The sequence below is a fragment of the Alligator mississippiensis genome, chromosome 6 (genome assembly GCF_030867095.1).
Source record: "Alligator mississippiensis isolate rAllMis1 chromosome 6, rAllMis1, whole genome shotgun sequence".
Classification (NCBI taxonomy): Eukaryota; Metazoa; Chordata; order Crocodylia; family Alligatoridae; genus Alligator; species Alligator mississippiensis.
Genome location: NC_081829.1, coordinates 80,099,185 through 80,114,889, shown reverse-complemented (window position 1 = coordinate 80,114,889; position 15,705 = coordinate 80,099,185). Strand labels below are relative to the sequence as shown.

At 46.3% G+C, this 15,705-nt stretch overlaps 1 pseudogene; it reads right to left on the bottom strand.

Annotated features, from left to right (window-relative positions):
- Positions 1-658: 658 nt before the first annotated feature.
- On the bottom strand, positions 659-784 carry LOC132251277 (U2 spliceosomal RNA; annotated as a pseudogene).
- Positions 785-15,705: the final 14,921 nt, after the last annotated feature.

Genomic DNA, 15,705 nt, shown 5'->3' with positions numbered 1-15,705 from the left:
TAGGTAAGTTACATAAACTAGGTATTTTAAAATGAGCAGGGCCTGATGAGATTCAGCCTAGAATACATAACAAATTAGTAGAAGTAATTGCAGGACCATTGGCCTGCATTGGCATCTTTGAGAGCTCATGTTGCTTAGGTAAAGTCCCGAAAGACTGGGGAGACTAGATAGTTTTCTACTGCTCTCACTCCTTCCTTTCTTTGGGATCACTTTCACCCCAATTACATTCTACTAATTAGATTCAAACCAAAATAATGGCTCTACTAGTAACTTCCTCCACTTTCTGAAAAAAAAGTTATCCTTAATATTGCAAGATTTTGTTGAAATGTCTATACCTCACTAATCACTGAGGTATCTACTGCTTTTCCAACAGATACTGTGTTTACTCAAATACAAAATTAAGTTTTTCTCTCCAATTAGCACAGGGGAAAAAAAGCCTGTTGTCTTATAATGGTACACAAGAAAAATCTCACTAAATAATAATCTCACTGTCCTTAAAGTGCTACCACAAGCAGCATGTTCTTAGCAATGGAAACTAACTATGAAGTTAATTAAATGTAGCCAACCCTGAGAGTGACTATAAAACACATGACTTACATTGCGCAAATATGTTGATAGGAATATATATATTTGGCCTTTAAAAGTGTTCCTTCAATAGGGAAATAGCACTAGCCCTGGAGATACTACAAGACCAGGCCAGCACAGAGAAGACCAGAGCCAGCCCTGACATATTCCCCTTGGTACCAAAAACATTTGATCTTAGCCAAAAGACCAAGATACCAATGGGAACCTACCACAAGCCTAAGCTAGTGCAATGTATCTGAATAAGACATATGGTTGTGCCCATTAAATGCAGGCCCCCTTCACCAGCAACTCCTTTTCAAGTCATGGTGATCCACAACATTGCATACAGTTAACCCAGAATCCCTCTGTTGCCCTCTCTTTCAGCCTGGCGCATATGATTAGTGTGGCCCCACCGTCCATGAAGTGAAGCCAGACCAGGTCACCCTGTGCCTCATCTGCTTGTAATTTTTTGGAGCATCTCAGGACTTGTGACAAAAACACCTGGTTCCAGTCATGACTGGGGCTAATTAGCACCTGGCTCCTTTGCTGGGGGTTGTCTGAATACACACACATACTGAGCAGTGCTGAGCTGTGGGGTCACCATTGCTTGAAATTCTGTTGTCTCTGCTGGGATCCAGCCCAATGAACTATGTGGTAAATCACGAGTCTTTGGCTTTGGACTAAAATCATGCATAGTTTGTACTACACTTAAGTAGGCGCCAAAGTGCTGCTTAAAAGTACATTTATAACATACCTGTGCTACAACTTGTAGCAGTTTGAAAAAGCAAAAAAAAATAAAAATAAAAAAGCCATGCATTAATTCTTGATAAACTGTGTGAGTACTATATATGCAAATTACTTACAGGCATGTTTAATTTCAAGGTTGTTGTTTTCAAATTTGTTTCTCATTTCCATGTGCTTAGGGATGGCAGATTCTGTGAGTAAGGAAAGGAAGAAGGGGCTGCAGGGGGAAGAAGCTGGGGAGAGCCAGGGGGCTAGGAGGTAACAAACCCCCTCAGATTTATTTTCTCTGCTGTACCAGTGGGAGAAGGACAAACTCAAGGCAGCTCTCTAATAATTAGATTTAACACCTGGAATATGATAAATTTATAAATTTATAAAAGGTAATTATTGGTCTTCAAATAAATATGGTATTTGAATAAAAATCAAATTCAAATAAACATTTGAATAAAAATTTACCACCATATCCTGTCCTTACATCAGGACAAACAGTCTATGAGGGGAAAATGAAGCTGGAAATGACCCACCTTCTTATTTACAGCCATATACTTCCCCTGGCCTGTGAGTGAAAGAAGAAAAAAACTGTGAGCCCCCGAAGAGGCACAAACACTTTCTCTTGTGCTAAAGAAGTGCAAAGACTCAGGAATCTGGTTCCTGCTGTGGAGATTGTACTGATTTATTGGATCTCTACATGATTGCCTACTGAGGGTTTTGACTAAACGTCAGCATTTATGTTATGCTAATTTTAAAAAGTAGATGTGTTCTTATATCTATTTCTAGCAAAGTGAAATGTATGCTGGAGTTATTCATTGTTCTTTGTTTTTTTTAGCATGGAAATGTAGAAGTGAGCAATGCTGATCTGTTTGCAAACTTGCATTCTTACCACTTTTATGAAAATTTGATGAGATGGGAAAATATGTTGTTGATAGTACTTTACTAAGTATCAGTACTGTATAGAACCATACACATGTCATGTTTATAGTGGCTTATATTCAGTATAATTTTTTAACTGAAAGTTTGTATTTTAAATGTACACCAGGAAAAGGTCATTTCATACTGGCTTTTTTTCCCAATCCTGTTATTACTTAAGTAGCAAACTGTTATTACTCAAATAGCAAAATAAAGCTTATATACCTCCAGTAGTAGGTGATATAGGTTAGCCAGCTGAATAGAACTGGCATTCCATCCAGGGCAGGATAGTGTTAAGCATCTGAAGTTAGGAACTCCTACTCAATCATTGTAATGTGTAGAATAGGCAGGCCCCTTGCCAGAGTGTTAAATACTGCACAGTACTTGCTCATTTGTGGACAGAACATGTTTTGCCTCCATTTCATTAATCCTAGAAAGAGCTTATCATAAACTTTGGTAAATGACAGATAAACAACCTTCCCTTCCAAATTTCTGTGCTGCTTCAAACCAGCAATATGTGAACTGTGTCATTAACACTTTCCCCCCCGCACCCCACCCTTTTATTTCTATGATTTTTAAAGCTTTGCACATAAGGCAACTAGAATTGCTACCATATTTTGAAGCAGGTGACATTTCTTTTTCAGATGTGCTAGACAGTTGATGTCTGCAGTAATGCTCTAATTATGTGTGGTGAGTTGTCTCTAAGTGCTGTATGAAAATGCTTACTGCATCATTAGCTACCTTGTTGTTTACTAAATGTCTTTTATATTACTATAGGGGCTCAATAGAAGGTTGTGTCAATGATTGCATTTTGAATTCCTATTTTTTAGGGATTTATAACTCAGCCATTTAGTTTCATTTGAGACTGAAACCTGGCATACCAATGCTCAACTGAGATTTAACTTAATTACTAAATATGAAAAAAAATAATTCTGACTGGTTTAGGACATTGGAATATTTAAAAAAAATGAAGGCATTCATTTTTCAGACATGTTGCTCTTGATAAATGTAAATGTAAAAAGTTACTTTTGTAAAAGGATGCTTTTCAAAATTCAGGGTACAGACAGTGATCCAAGTTTGTGACTATGGTTGAGGAACACAGCAGTGATGGTCTTTTCCAGTAGTATAATGACCACTGGATGACCAGGGCATCAGCTGTTTAGCATGGGAGCTCAAGGACAGCAGATGCTGCTGTTCCTGACCAGCCACCACAGCTGGCCCAGCCCTTGCCACTGCCCTTGCACCACTGCTGCCTGGCACTCAGAACATGGCTGTAATGTCTCTGGTCTTTGCTTTAGAAAATACTTTTGCTGATATAGCTTCAGTTCAGATATTTGTACCTGGGTTCACTTGCCTGGAGAGGGGAAGATGGCAAATACTTCCTGCTTCTGACCTAATCTTGAGGGGCTTGTCACGGTGTATAAGGGTGCATCCAGGAGCTCCCTTGGCCCCAGGACAGCAAGGACAGTGATGGCAACAGCTGAGAGAGATAGGAGGGGATGTGCCTCTGAACAGGGAGGGGAAGAGGGGAAATTCTTACCTGCTTTGGGGACATAAAAAAGTCCCAGCTGCTGTTCCCACAGTGCGGTTTGCCTGACTCAGTGGAGGAGGGAGGAGAAGGCTGGAGCAGTGGGGTTCAGCCACCCCTGCAGCATTGGTCACTGCTCCCATATTCCCCTTTGTAAAATACTAGATTTGCTTCTGCCCATTGCTGCACATTTACTCACACATACATTCTCACACAAACCAATGAGGTTATTCAACAATATGACAGCTACCCAATAGCAGTAGGGCATTGGCTCCCAACCTTAGGGCATGACTCAAATCAGGGTTGCAGGGGGGTCCTCCGTAGGCTCACGAAGGGTCTGCACACACACTCACACTCATGTGCATGGCCCGGGAGCTGGGGGTGGGCGGGGTGGGGCTGCCATCCACAAAAGAGGCAATGGTGGCTAGCCTGCCCCTGGGCTGCCACCACCTCTGCATCACTCCTCTCCCAGCAGCCCCTGCGGTACTGGGTCAGGAGGTCCTGTTGGTGGCCAATTTAGGGTCACGGCAAAAAAAGGTTGGGATCCACTGCAGTAGAGCAGTAAAGGGTTCCTGATCTGGCTTTAAAAAAAAAAATCAGAGTGCACAGAGTAGTATTGTGAGAGCTGACTGGAAAAATTGATCATTTCTCCTACTAGACATTTTGAGATTTTCATTTTTTTAGTCCAAATTGGTACAAAAACCAAAAATGTTTACATTTAAAAAAATAAAATTCCAGGAATATTTTTGGAACATTTCATTTCAAACATTTTATTTCAGTTTTAAGATTTTAAAATACATTGTGTAAAACAAATACACTCAAGAATGATAGAAACTAGGTTTCAAAGGGACCTTAGGAGGTAATCTAGTTTAATCCCCTGCTCAAGGCAGGATCATCCATGTCTAAATGGAGAGATGGACCAGGCAGGCTGGACAGCCATGAGGAGACTGAGAGAAGCAGAATCTTTCAAGAAGCAAGTAAAATACTTATTATGCCAAGTACAATGAAGCATATAATGACCACACAAAAGCCATAGATACATGTCCTAACAATGCCAGTTATTATGGTAATAGAGGTGTCACACTGATGATGTTGGGATGGTTCTGGGAAGCACTTGGATGCCCAACAGTCAGATTGGACGACTACTTCATAAGGGGGCACCTGTGGGAAGAGAAGTATTTCCTATGTCTAGGGAATGCCCTAACCAGCTGCTGTTTTCAGTGGTTTCTAGAATGGGATCATAAAAATACCTGAGCACATCAAGAGTTGAAAAATTTCATCAAAATCATAGAATCATAGAAAATTAGTGTTGGAAGGGACCTCAGGAGGTCATCTAGTCTGACCCCCTGGTGAAAGCAAAACCATTCCCAACTGGATCATTCTAGCCAGGGCTTTATTGAGCCAGGCCTTAAAAACCTCCAGGGATGGAGAGTCCACCATCTCACTACGTAACCTGTTCCAGTGCTTTACTGCCCTCCTAGTGAGAGAGTTTTTCCTAATTGTGGCAGGTCACAAAATGGTGCTTGCCAATTTAAGAGAAGCCGACAGGTGGACTCGGGGCTAATAAAGTGGTCACCTGATGGCTAGGAGGCTGCCTGGTTGGAGGAGGGTTGGGCAGCCAGAGTACTAGCCCAGACCCAGAGACCAGGGCTGCCAGTTGCACTCGGGAACCAGCAGCGCACTCGGGAACCAGCAGCAGGAAGGAGAGGAGTCAGGCACACGTGTGTCCCGCACGCACGTGTGCCCCCTTAACCAACTGACTGACCAGAGGCAGCGGCGGCAGCAGCAGCAGAGGAATCGGCAGCAGGGGCAGCAGCAGCTGATCCCCCGAAGGTAAGTGGGGCGGAGGGACCCAGCACAGCTGAGCCGGATCCGGAGGGGAAGCCCCCCGGGTCCCATATAGCTGAGCCGGTAGGGAGCCGCGCTCCCGAGCCGCGCAGCACAAACAGAGCGTGCAAACAGGCGCGCTCTGTGAGAGCACGCCAGCGTTTGCGCAGGCGTTCGCCCTGGCGGGCGGGCAGGAAGGGCCAGGAGTGAGACTCCTGTAGGGGTAGGGCATAGACACCACACAGGTCTACAAACAGCAGCTCGGAATGGTGTCTACGAGGAGTGCTGCTAGGGCCTCTGCCCAGGGGGACAAGGCTAACCGGGGCTGGTCTGAGGCCTCCACCCAGACTGAGCCCATGGGGGAGCTGATGTCTCCCTACCTCCTGGCCTGTGGGGGATCCCCAGCAGGGCCGGGGGGGCAGAGATTGGGGGCCCCCACACCTGTCCGGCAGAAGCCCGTCTTAGGGCTCTGGAGGCACAGGTGAGGGAGCTCCGGGAGGAGGTTAGCAGGCTGAGGGGTATCAGGGAGGCAGAGGATGAAATTGACAGTTATTTCCTTTCCCTGCAGGACCAGGCACCAAAGGAAGAAGCAGCCCGGGGAATGCCCTCCACAGCAGAGTGGCAGACGGTCACAGCCAGGACCGGAGCAGCTCACAGCGAACCGGTACCAGCTTCTCCAGTCCGATTGGTGAACAGGTACGAGGCCCTGGCGACCCTGCAGGAGATGGAAGGGGAGGAGGAAACCCTTGGGCAGGAAGCAACACCACATAATTCACACTCCGAACAGGTCAAGAGATCCAAGAGGACCCAAAGGAGGATGCGACGAGTGCTCGTCATAGGCGACTCCATCCTGAGAGGTACGGAAGGGCCCATCTGTTGCCAGGACCCCTCAGCACGAGAGGTATACTGTCTCCCTGAAGCAAAGATTCGGGATGTGACGGAGGTAATCCAGGCCAGGATCAAGCCCACCGATTACTACCCCATGGTCCTAGTCCATGTGGGTACTAATGATGCGGCCAGAAGAACCCCCGATCACCTGATGGCAGACTACAGTGCTCTGGGCGGCATGCTGAAGGAGTTCGGTGCACAGGTGGTATTCTCTTCCATCCTACCAGTGAACGGACGCGGAAGACGGCATGAGAACTGCATCCGAGAAACCAACTGGCAGCTTCGGCAGTGGTGTCTCGAGGCAGGCTTCGGCTTCCTGGACAGCAACCCACATATTACGACAAGGGACATGCTCAGCTGGGATGGGCTTCACCTGTCCCCCAAAGGTAAGAGTGTGTTTTCTTCTAGGTTGGCGGATCTCCTCCGGAGGGCTTTAAACTAGGCTTGTTGGGGGGAGGGGAATATGAGGGTGGGGGAAGCTGTGGACCACCAAACCATGTGGCACCCACAAGGACAGCCCAGCCTGAAGAAAGAGAGCATTGGGAACCTGAAAGCAATGGGGAGGCCAGCACTACGGCACAGGTAAGAAATGAGAAGGTAAGAAACAATGGGCCCCTTGGGACTCGGAGCGGGGGGGCAGCAAAGGCACCAGTCGCAGGGCTCAAGTGCCTATATACTAATGCTAGGAGCATGGGAAACAAGCAGGATGAACTAGCGCTCCTGCTTGCACTAAACACCTATGACTTAGCGGGGCTAACAGAAACCTGGTGGGATTCATCCCACGACTGGGCAGTACATATTGAGGGCTATAGACTGTACAGAAAGGACAGGGTGGGGAAGAAAGGGGGAGGGGTTGCGCTCTATGTCAATGAGCAATATACATCAACCCTCATCAAGACAGATTCCAAGGATGAGGAAGTAGAAGGATTGTGGGTTAGGCTACATGGGGGGCAAGGAGAAAGGGATTTGGTGGCAGGGGTCTGCTACAGACCCCCACATCAAGGGGAAGAAAGAGATTTGGGACTCCTGAGGCAACTCTCAGAGACCATAAAAGCTAAAGAGGCGGTAGTCATGGGGGACCTAAACTACCCAGACATCTGCTGGGAGTCACAGACAGAAAAGTCCCACCGCTCACGAAGGTTTCTAACCTGTGTACAGGACCTCCACCTGACACAGGAGGTACACGGTCCCACTAGGGGGAATGCCATACTGGATCTGGTATTGGCAACGGGGGATGACATGGTAGGGGACCTCCAGATCGGTAGCCATCTGGGGGACAGTGATCATCTAATAATAGAATTCACCATAAGACGTCGAGTGGGTAAGGTAACTAGTAGGGTGGAAGTGCTAGACTTTAGGAAAGCTGATCTCAATGAACTCAGGCGATTAGTCAAGGATGCACCGCAGGGTAGGAGTTTTGAAGGGATGGGAGCCCAAGAAGGGTGGCTGTGCCTTAAGGAAACTATCCTTTGGGCACAAAGCAAGATGATCCCCAAGTGAGGCAAAAGAGGGAAAGGGGCCAGGAGGCTTCCCTGGCTGACCACAGAAATCCAGGGCAGCCTAAGGGCCAAAAGGGGAGCACATAAAAAGTGGAAACAGGGAGAGATCACCAAAGATGAATATACCTCCTCTGCTCGTGCTTGTAGGGAGGCAGTTAGATGGGCCAAAGCTACCATGGAGCTGAGGATGGCAACCCAAGTAAAGGACAACAAGAAATTGTTTTTTAGATACATAGGGAGTAAAAGGAAGGCCCAGGGAGGAATAGGACCCCTGCTAAATGGGCAGAAACAATTGGTGACGGACAGGGGGGACAAGGCTGAACTCCTCAACGAGTTCTTTGCCTCAGTGTTCCTAAGCGAGGAGCACGACAAGTCTCTCACTGAGGTTGTAGAGAGGCAGCAGCAAGGCGCCAGACTTCCACGCATAGACCCTGAGATGGTGCAGAGTCACTTGGAAGAACTGGGTGCCTTTAAGTCAGCAGGCCCGGATGAGCTCCATCTGAGGGTGCTGAAGGCACTGGCCGGGAATATTCGAACACTCGTGGCGCACGGGCCAAGTCCCGGAGGACTGAAACGTGGTCCCCATTTTCAAAAAGGGGAGGAAGGAGGACCCGGGCAACTATAGTCCAGTCAGTCTCACCTCCATCCTTGGTAAAGTCTTTGAAAAAATTATCAAGGCTCACATTTGTGAGAGCCCAGCAGGACAAATTATGCTGAGGGGAAACCAGCACGGGTTCGTGGCAGGCAGATCGTGCCTGACCAATCTAGTCTCTTTTTATGACCAGGTTATGAAACGCCTGGACACAGGAGGAGGGGTGGATGTGATATACTTAGACTTCAGGAAGGCCTTCGATACAGTATCCCACCCCATACTGGTGAACAAGTGAAGAGGCTGTGACTTGGATGACTACACAGTCCGGTGGGTGGCGAATTGGCTGGAGGGTCGCACCCAGAGAGTCGTGGTAGATGGGTCGGTTTCGACCTGGAAGAGTGTGGGCAGTACGGTCCCGCAGGGCTCGGTCCTTGGAGCGATACTCTTTAATGTCTTCATCAGTGACTTGGACAAGGCAGTGAAATGTACTCTGTCCAAGTTTGCAGATGACACAAAGCTATGGGGAGATGTGGACACGCCGGAGGGCAGGGAACAGCTGCAGGCAGACCTGGATAGGTTGGACAAGTGGGCAGAAAACAACAGGATGCAGTTCAACAAGGAGAAATGCAAAGTGCTGCACCTAGGGAGGAAAAATGTCCAGCACACCTACAGCCTAGGGAATGACCTGCTGGGTGGCACAGAGGTGGAAAGGGATCTTGGAGTCCTAGTGGACTCCAAGATGAACATGAGTCGGCAGTGTGACGAAGCCATCAAAAAAGCCAATGGCACTTTATCGTGCATCAGCAGATGCATGACGAATAGGTCCAAGGAGGTGATACTTCCCCTCTATCAGGCGCTGGTCAGACCTCAATTGGAGTACTGCGTGCAATTCTGGGTGCCACACTTCAAGAAGGATGCGGATAACCTGGAGAGGGTCCAGAGAAGGGCCACTCGTATGGTTAAGGGCCTGCAGACCAAGCCCTACGAGGAGAGACTAGAGAAACTGGACCTTTTAAGCCTCCGCAAGAGAAGGTTGAGAGGCGACTTTGTGGCTGCCTTTAAGTTCATCATGGGGGCACAGAAGGGAATTGGTGAGTATTTATTCATCAAGGCGCCCCTGGGGGTTACAAGAAACAATGGCCACAAGCTAGCAGAGAGCAGATTTAGACTGGACATTAGGAAGAACTTCTTCACAGTTAGAGTGGCCAAAGTCTGGAACGGGCTCCCAAGGGAGGTGGTGCTCTCCCCTACCCTGGGGGTCTTCAAGAGGAGGTTAGATGAGTATCTAGCTGGGGTCATCTAGACCCAGCACTCTTTCCTGCTTATGCAGGGGGTCGGACTCAATGATCTATTGAGGTCCCTTCCAACCCTAACATCTATGAATCTATGAACTGGGGAGCCAAAGTCTTAACATCTCCTGGCCTGAGGACTGCTGCTCTGGTAACACCTGAAGGTTAGGGTAGAAACTGTGGGGATGGAGGAGGTTCCTTTTAGTTATGGGTAAGACATGAAACTGCACCCTGCTGGGGTTGGATGGTGTGGTGGGGCTGCCTGTGGCAGGGAAATCTCCAGGAAATACAATACCTGTGCCTCCCCAGTCCTCAGTTCCCACTACCTTGTGGGTACCCCATGGAGGGAAAGGCTAGTGGAGCATACCCTGACAGAAAAGCACAGGGCCTAGGTTCACTGAGTGGGGTCTGAGACAGGGTCCAGGGCCACTGAGTGGGGCCTGAGGCGCAAGGGGCACAAGACCCAGGAGCTCGGTGAGGGGCAGAGAGTGACCCCAGTGAGGGGCAGAATAGTGGCCTTGAGATGGGTCCTAAGGCCAAGTCTGGGCCATAGGCCGAGTGCAGACCAGCAAAGGAGCCAGGGCAGTAGTAAGGCAAATCGGATGCCATCTGCGAGGCATGGGACATGGTATTAGTGGAGGTTTGGAGCCATGTATTTAGGCCCTTGTCATCTGGGCAATAAAATGGGCAGCCTCCCGCATTTTCATCCATTTTGTGACATCAAGGTATGTCAGGTGAGTGAGGGCAGACTGCCCTAGATGGCGGGGGGAGGGGAGGGAGAGGAGGTGGGGCAGTGTTGCACCTGGCCACTAGGTAGTCCCTGTCACACTAATATGCAACCTAAACTTCCCTTGCTGCAACCTGAGACGGTTGCTTCTTGTTCTGTCATCTGCCACCACTGAGAACAGTCTAGCTCCATTCTCTTTGGAACCAGCCTTCAGGTAGCTGACAGCTACTATCAAATCTCCCCTCAGTCTTCTCTTCCCCAGACTGCATATGCCCAGTTTCTTCAGCCTCTCCTCATAAGTCATGTGCTCCAGCCTCCTAAACCATTTTTGCTGACCCCCATTGGATTCTCTCCAACTTGCCCACATCCCTCCTGAGGGGCCCAAGACTGGACACAGTACTCCACATGTGGCCTCACCAGTGCAGAATGGAGGGGAATAGTTACTTCGCTCGATCTGATGGCAATCCTTCTACTAAAGCAGCCCAGTATGTTGTTAGCTTTCTTGGCAACAAGGGTACACTGTTGACTCGTATCCATGTTATTGTCCACTGTAACCCCTAGGTCTTTTTCTGCAGGGCTGTTGCTTAGCCAGTTGGTCCCCAGCCTATACTGGTGCATGGGATTCTTTCATCCTAGGTGCAGGACTTTTCAGTTGTCCTTGTTGAACTTCATGAGATTTCTTTTGGTTCAATTCTGCAATTTGTCTATCTCACTTGGAATCCTAACCCTACCCTTTATCGTATTTATTGCTCCCCCCAGCTTGGTGTTATCGTGAACTTGCTTAGGGTGCAATCCATCCTGTCTTCTAGATGGTTAATAAAGATACTGAACAAAACTGGCCCCAGGACTGACCGTCGGGGCACGCCACTTGATACCAGCTGCCAACTAGACCTTGAGCCAATGATCATTATCCATTGAACCCAATGATTCAGCCAACTTTCTATCCACCTTGCAGTCCATTCATTCAACTTATACTTCCTTACCCCACTATTACTACACCCCACAACAGAGCCATCAGCATTCCTGGATCTCACAGCTGCACCTCCAGAAATGTTATATATCTCATCCAATGCACCAAATGCCCTGATGGAAGATATGTAGGAGAGACCAAACAACAACTGTGCACCAGAATGAACGCACACCGGAAATCTATCAAAGACAGAAATACCCAATTATCAGTGGGGGCACATTTCTCACAGGAGGGCCACTCTGTCTCCAATCTCTCAGTCCTGATCCTCAAGGGAAACTTACACAACACTTCCCAGAGACGAGCCTATGAGCTCCATTTCATCAACCTGCTGGATACTAGAGATCATGGACTAAACATAGACGTTGGATTTTTGATACATTATAATCTGCCTGGCAACTGACTCCCCAGCCCAGCCCCTGGCTTCTTTACTTTTCATTCCATCCAGGAAGAGCAGCCACCAACTGCTGACACTTCCTTAGCCTGACGAAGGGTTTTTGAACCCAAAAGCTTGCTTAATAACTATTCTCCAACCATTTGGGTTGGTCTAATAAAAGATATCAAATTCACCTATGTCCTTAGACCAACATGGCTACAACCCAAACCCCTGCAACATGGAAGATATCGAATTCAGCCGTCTGAAATGGAAACTGTACAACATGAAAAAGAAAGAAGCCAAACTCAACAGTGACATATATTTTCTAAGCCTTTGCAAGAAACACAACATCATTCCCCGAGGACTAAACATCTACAACCCCCTGACTACTACACGCAACTCCAAATATGCTTCACAGCTATGCAGAAGAACTTCAGAGAAAATTAGAAATCATCTACTTCACCTACTCTACTCCAAAAGAGACCAACTCAGGAAGGAAATCGCCATACACTACAACAACTTAAAAGATAGAAATCCATGCATGTTCCCTGACAATATACAGTGGATACAAAGAGACTACGAAAAACTTTCTACAGCATTCATCCTACATAAAAAGAAGAAATGGAACAAATTACTCCAAGAACAAGCTCCCCAGCCACAAAACAACCATTAGAGGAACAGCACCAATGCCTTACGACCTTCCAACCTCAGACTCGAAACTGAAAGCAGCAACCAACCCACAAATATTATCAATCTCTCCACACACATGCTTACCAAAACTGAAAAATCTGTCCTTTCTAAAGGCCTAAATTTCTGTCCAGAAAAATACCCTAATAAAATACTTCAATGTGGAGAACTAGAAGAATTCTTCTGACGCCTGCGCCTCAAAGAATATTTCCACGACCAAACTGAACCCACTCCCAACAACAACTCATCTTCTGACAACATTCAGGAAAGGATCAATGCCAAAAAAACATCAGATTGAACACCTCGCAGTGGATGAAACCCTAACCTTGACCGCTACATTGACTGCTTCAGGGAAAGAATGAACAATGAAATAATCAGCAACACACGCCACCACAACAACCTCTCTCTACCAGAGAAAAGGGCCATAGAATCTCTAAGATCTAACTACCAAATAGTAATAAAACCAGCAGATAAAGGAGGAGCCATAGTCATCCTAAACCGTGAGGATTACATAAAGGAAGCCAAGAGACAGCTCTCTGACACCACCTACTACAAAGAACTACAAGAAGATCCTACTCCCCTTTTCACCAAAAAAACTCAACAATACCATCAAATCATTTCCATCAAGACTACAAGAAAAACTACAGACCTTGATCCCCCTGCTACCTAACCCGGGGACTTTTTACATGCTCCCTAAAATCCACAAACAAGGGAACCCTGGCAGACCTATCATATCCAACCATGGGACCCTAACTGAGGAAATATCAGGTTTTGTTGAATCAATCCTAAATCTGCTCGTCACCCACAGAGCAAGTTTTGTATAAGACACTACAGACTTTCTACGGAAACTTAAAAACATAGACCACCTTCCCAGCAACACACTCCTAGCCACCATGGACGTTACCAGCCTACATACCAACATCCCACACTAGGATGGCATCCAAGCCTGCCTTACATATCTACAGGAACAAGATTACAACCCAGAATACAGGCCCAAAGATATTACTGACCTTATACACTTCATCCTCACACACAACAATTTCACTTTTAATAATCAACACTTCCTCCAGATGATGGGAACAGCTATGGGCACTAAAATGGCCCCACAGTATGCCAACCTTTTTATGAGCCACCTGGAAGAAGACTTCCTCAAGAACTGCACCATCAAACCCTTGCTATACTCAAGCTACATTGATGACATCATCATTTGGAGTGAGAATCTGCAATCCCTGATTGAGTTCCACCAGAAATTCAACAGTCATCATCTCTCCATCCGACTTTCTTTAGAATACTCCAGCACCAACATCTCCTTTTTAGACACAATGATCAGTACCTAGAAGGGGAAAATACAGACCACGTTATATAAGAAACCCACAGACCAACATACATATCTGCACAGAACCAGCAATCACCCTAAACACACCAAAAAAGCTGTGATATACAGCCAAGCCCTCAGATACCACCGAATTTGCACTGAAGAGAACACCCGGGATTGCCACCTCACCAATCTTAAAAAGGCTTTCACCCAGCAAGGACACTCCTCCAGAGAGGTAGATTGCACGTTTGAAAGAGCCACCCGGATACCATGTGAAGAGCTGCTGCAGTACAGAAGAAAAACACCCACAAATCGCGCACCGCTGGTTATGACATATCACCCCTCCCTTGAACCTGTACGGAAAATCCTCAAAAAATTGCAACCCATAATAGAAAGAGTCCCTGTTCTTAAAAAGATCTTCCCAGAGCCACCCATCCTAGCCTTCAAACAAGCACCAAACCTCGCCTACCTCATTACCAGAAGCAAACTTCCTCAAGCCCAGAACACACCAAAAGGATCCAGACCGTGCCATGACAAGAAATGCAAAACCTGCCAACACATCTCCACCACCCCCACTATTACTACACCCCACAACAGAGCCATCAGCATTCCTGGATCTTACAGCTGCACCTCCAGAAATGTCACATATCTCATCCAATGCATCAAATGCCCTGATGGAAGATATGTAGGAGAAACCAAACAACTACTGCGGACCAGAATGAATGCACACCGGAAATCTATCAAAGACAGAAATACCCAATTACCTGTGGGGGCACATTTCTCACAGGAGGGCCACTCTCTCTCCAATCTCTCAGTCCTGATCCTCAAGGGAAACTTACATAACACTTCCCAGAGACAAGCCTATGAGCTCCGTTTCATCAACCTAGATACCTGGATACTAGAACCTGGATCAACCTAGAACCTGGATACTAGAGATCATGGACTAAACATAGACGTTGGATTTTTGATACATTATAATCTGCCTGGCAACTGACTCCCCAGCCCAGCCCCTGGCTTCTTTACTTTTCATTCTATCCAGGAAGAGCAGCTACCAACTGCTGACACTTCCTTAGCCTGACGAAGGGTTTTTGAACCCGAAAACTTGCTTAATAACTATTCTCCAACCATTTGGGTTGATCTAATAAAAGATATCAAATTCACCCAAGGAACCTTGTCTTGCTAAAGGCAAGGTATATCATATCTACTATCTGGCATCCATCTCATTATAGAAAGCAATCAGGTTGGTCAGGCATGACTTGCCCTTGGTGAATCCTATTTATACAATACTATTCACAAAAAAGTCATTCTTGTCATTCATTCATTGTCTATTCTGATGGAAATCTATTTCAATGAAAATTCCTTAACCAGTTGGAATAGAAAGCTCTATTTTCCAAACATCCTGGGACATAACAAATAAGAATTTATGAGTCAAGTATATGATAGCTTAGGTAACAGCATTTCATATAATAGAAGTTTGTATAATCAAGTTTTATATAGTTTTATGTATTAGATTACTCTACCAATTATTATTTCTAAGTTTATTTTTCTGTAAAAAAAAAAAAAAAAAAAAGATTTACATCTAACAAGTTAGCCAACACAATTAAGTAAAAATATTTTTATTGCTGCTGTGACACCAGAAAAATCAAAAGTAATATAATTATATTTTTATATGACCCGTATGGTACAGAACCTGCCCCAGATAAAGGAATCTTTCACACAGCTACATTATAAAGTCTCATAATATATTTCTAATGGACTTTTGGAAAAGCCAAGCTTTTCTGAATGTAGATGATATC